Here is a 4,582-nt window from a genome sequence, read left to right as displayed (position 1 = left end):
CTAGAGGGGTGGGATGGGATGGGAGGTGGGAGGGAGGCTCACGAGGGAGGGGACATGTGTATACCTGTGGCTGATCCATGTTGATGTATGGCAGAAACACCACCATATTGTAATTATCCTTCAGTTAAAAAATTAGGAAAAAAAAAAAAGGAGTTCAGCATCAGTTGGGGAGTTTTGGGGGCTTCTTGTAGAGTTTGATATGAGAACCATTGCTTATGGCAGTACTTTAGTTTGTACTTATTAGGATTTCAAACTAACTTTTTTTGGGGGTGACCTTGCCTGCACTATCAGATTTGAATTTACTGTCAAAATTTTCCTCTTGTCAAAATGTAAACCTTGGCTCGCTTTTGAGCCATCTGTTGTGCTCTAATAGTTTTGATTTATTTTTCCTCTGGCTGACATGTGTGCTAATGGTGCAGATGCAAACTTTACATTTCCTTTTATTGGCCTGTAGTTTTATTGCATATGTTAGTGGCACAAATACTGCATTCATATTAGCTATTTCTATTAACTGTTTCTAGTTTTGGGATGAGTAATGTATTTTACTTATGTTTTTACTATGATGGGAAGTTCTACATCATAGACATTTTAATAGACTTTTAAATGATTACACTCTACTTAATTTTACTACCTCTAATTTTTTTTTTTTTTTTGCAATTCTTATTTTCAGGATATGTCAGTATGTGTGTCTGTGTAGTTTAATGATTTCAAATTTCCTAATTGCCTTTGCTTTATAATTGCTTTAAATGAAAGGACAGATTTGGTTCCTGATCAACAGTTAATGTAACTACTAGAAATTAACATTAGTTCAGAATGTTGTGAATTGATAAATAACTAGGAAAAACTGACTTTAATTACTGCTTTGGCCTTCGGTTTGGTAGTCTGAAAGATACTTGGTAAGGTAAATGAGGCAGTGATACAGGAAACAAAAGGTAGGAACATATTGATAGAGAAAATTTAATACAAAGCTGTTTTTCAAATGTGGATAGATGCTCTTTTTATTTTTGGTCTGTTTTTAACAGTTTTCTGGGTTGGAAAACCAACCCCCATGTCTGTAATACAGTTTACGTGGTTCAAATTTAAAATATCAAGAGGTCATTGTTATTAATATGGGCCTGATCTGCAAGACTCTTTGACATGTTGATCTAAGTGAAAGCTGTTTAGTGTCACAGATACTGCCTGTTGCAGACTGAGTTTCCCTCATCCTTAGGGGACATCGTTAGATATTAAATACCTTCCTTTCTGGGCTTCCCTGGTGACTCAGTGGTAAAGAATCTGCCTGCCAGTGCAGGAGACCCTTGTTCAATCCCTGGCCCGGGGGAATCCCACATGCTGCAGAGAAACTAAGAAAACATAGACTACATCTATGAAGTCTGTGCTCTAACGCCCAGAACTGCAGCTACTGAAGCCCACTCAGCCTAGAGCCTGTGCCCTGCAGCAAGAGAAGCTACTTCAGTGAGAAGCCTGAGCACACTGCCACTAGAGAAAAGCCTGCATGGCAACAAAGACCCAGCACAGCCAAATAAATAAATTTTAAATGCATTCCTTTCTATCAAAAATAAAAGACTGCAGCCCTGATTCAGTTTCCTAACATGGGCAAAGCTGTTCTACCTAGTAAAACAGAGACTAGGGGTAATCTGTTAATTAACAAAATTGGTTAAAGCAAAGGATCTTTTTTTTTTTAAGATATATACGTGTGTGTGTCTTACTTTATCTCAGTTAATTATATAAATGTGCATTCATTTGGCAAGCTTTGAGGTAGGGCCGGTTCTTTTTGAGTGCACATCTACTAAAGTTCCACGTTGTCTTTCTTGCAATAAACTCTACTCACTGTGTGCATGCTAAGTCACTTCAGTCGTGTCTGACTCTTTGCGACCCTATAGGCTGTAGCCCTCCAGGCTCCTCTGTCCAAGGGATTCTCCAGGCAAGAATACTGGAGTGAGTTGCTGTGTCTTCCTCCAGGGGATCTTCCTGAGCCAGGGATCGATCCTGCGTCTCTTTCTTCTGCTTTGGCAGGCAGGTTCTTTACCACTAGCGCCAACTCGGAAGCGCTACACCCACAGTGCTCTCTTTCTATTCACACTGTTTTATCAGTTATGTAGTAGTTTATTAAATTACACAGTTAGTAACAAATGCAATTAGCAAAGGTAGTTTTGGAAAAATAACCCAACTAGTCATGAATGTTTAGTGTGTTAGAGGCAGCAGTAAGTTTTAGAGGGGGAGCGGGAAGGGTCATTTAACCTAGTGAGTTAGTTTAAGTTAAGGTCAGTTTCTACCTACACAGATATGTAGAATCAACATTAGACAAAACTTGGTAGGACCTCAGTTTGAATGTGCTTTTCCATCATAACCTCCAGCTGGGCAAAATGTGGTCCTGTTCTTTTGATAAGTTAGTCTCCAATTTTAGCTCTTTAAAAAAAAAGAGAGAAGAAACAGATAACTTTGGATGCTGTGTTATGCACTAATAATTTTGTTTTTCTAACAAAGTGCTTGGAAGAGGGAATGGGGAAAGCTGTATGAAAATAGTATATTTTCTCATGCACAATATTGTATAACATTGGAAAACTGATGCTTTATTCTGACAATGAAACGTTTTGGCGTTTTCCCACCAGTATTTCTCTAACTTCCTCTGAGAATAACAAAGCATTGATTATGCTATTTTGTCCACGTAGTTTTCTCCCCACAGATATTCCTAGGTATCTCAGTCCTATAAAAGCTTTTTAGGAGTCCATTTGAAGATATCGTAAAGGTAGTGACATAGTTTTGAAAGACTGTGACAAAATAATTGATCTCTATGGCAACATCTTTTTTCTACTTTTTATTTCTAAGTAACTTCACCTTTGTTGCAGTTGAATTATATTAACTGACTTAATAAGAAAGAAAGAATTTTGTTCAGATTCATCTAATTGTACTTGTACTTTTCCAGGATTGAATTTCCTAGACAATTTCTTTAATAAATAAAGGGGAGGGGAATATTATCAACAAGGCCAGATAACAAAGGTGATTGTTTTACACTGTTAAAGAGTAAAGCTTCTTTGATTATTTTAACCCTTATTGAGATTTCTCTTGAGTAAAAACCACTATATTATTTCACAAACTTGTAATATAACTAGTCATTGGAGTTGTTTTAGTACAAGTGACAGAAAAGTCCAAAATAGTAGTGACTTAGACAAATTAGAAGTTTGTTTCTCATATGGAGGTCTAATGGTATCTCCTTGATCATTAGGATCCCTTGCTCCTTCTTATTGCTCCATAAATTTCAGATTGCAGTTTCCGTATCCTGATGCAAGATGGCTACCCCAGTTTCAGCAGTCACATCTGCATTCTAGCTAGCAGGTGAGAAACAAGAAAAGGAGCGAGTTTGCCTTTCACCATCACCACCCTGACAAAGTTTCATGCACCATTTCTCCTCACAGTCCACTGACCAGAACTTGAATGTGTAGCTTCACTTGGTTGCACAGGAATATAGTCCTTTTTCTGAGTAGCTTCGTGCCCAGCTAAATGATATTAGAAAAGGAATAGGAAAAGGAAAGTAGATACCGAGCACAATGACTGTTCCTGCCACAATTAGCATTCTTTGCCTAAGAAAAACTTGAATATGTGTTCTTTAAAAGAAAATATCCTCTGTAGCACAGTGCTGAATACATGGTAGGTTACTATGCTCAGTAAATTTTTTTTTAGTGAATGGTGAGAAGTCAGTAAATGTTGACTGATTCCTTTCTGAAGATGTCACTGATAGGATTAGTGAAATACCATCAAACGTGAGATAAACATAGTTGGAGAGAACAAATGATTGAAGATTCACTGTTATGGCAAGAAACATTTAACTTGATGAAGTGAAAGTAAATATTAAATGAAGCAACTACACTGTTGTAGGCGTGTGTGTGTGTGCAAAGTATTTTTTAATATAAAATAGGCACAGTTAGAGTTCGTGGGTGCATGCTAAGTTACTTCAGTCATGTCCAGCTCTTTGCAACGCCACGGACTGTAGTCCACCAGGGTCCTCTGTCCATGGGATTCTCCGGGCAAGAATATTGGAGTGGGTTGCCATTTCCTACTCCAGAGAATCTTCCCAACCCAGGGATAGAACCCACATCTCTTTTATCTCCTACATTGGCGGGCAGGTCCTTTACCACTAGCGCCACCTGGGAAGCCCAGAGTCTTTAGTATACCAGCTTTGATTCCCTGCATGTCTAACCTATAGGTCTCTTTGTAAACAAGCACTTTATAGGTTTTACTCCCAGTTTGCAAACCTTTAATAATTAGAGGTAGGGAAGGTTAACTGTAATAGTTTTTATGCGTTCAAGATGTGATTTCTTCTTTTTCACAAATAGTAATGTGTTTTTTTGGTTTTCTGCTGCAAAAGTAACTACTTTGTATGAAATTTAATGAAGAGAGAAAGCAGGAGGCATTATGTTCTGAAAATCATGTTTAAAGAAGTTTGATACGACATCTAGATCCTAACAGGAAATTCAGATTTAAGTCTGAGCCTGACCTTAACCCGTGACCAGTGGAATCAAAGTATGTTTATTTTTACAGTAGCCTTAATTTGGGGCTTGTAAGTTTGTTGGTTTGTTTTCTC

General features: G+C 37.8%; 1 protein-coding gene across 2 annotated transcripts in view; it reads left to right on the top strand.

The window, feature by feature from the left end:
• Nucleotides 1-4,582, top strand: part of ATF6 (activating transcription factor 6) — a 247,054-nt gene that overhangs the window by 169,574 nt on the left and 72,898 nt on the right. The window lies entirely within an intron of this gene.

Source organism: Bos indicus, chromosome 3 (assembly GCF_029378745.1).
Source record: "Bos indicus isolate NIAB-ARS_2022 breed Sahiwal x Tharparkar chromosome 3, NIAB-ARS_B.indTharparkar_mat_pri_1.0, whole genome shotgun sequence".
Classification (NCBI taxonomy): domain Eukaryota; kingdom Metazoa; phylum Chordata; class Mammalia; order Artiodactyla; family Bovidae; genus Bos; species Bos indicus.
Note: the sequence above shows the minus strand (reverse complement) of the source record. Positions and strands in the feature narration are given on the sequence as shown.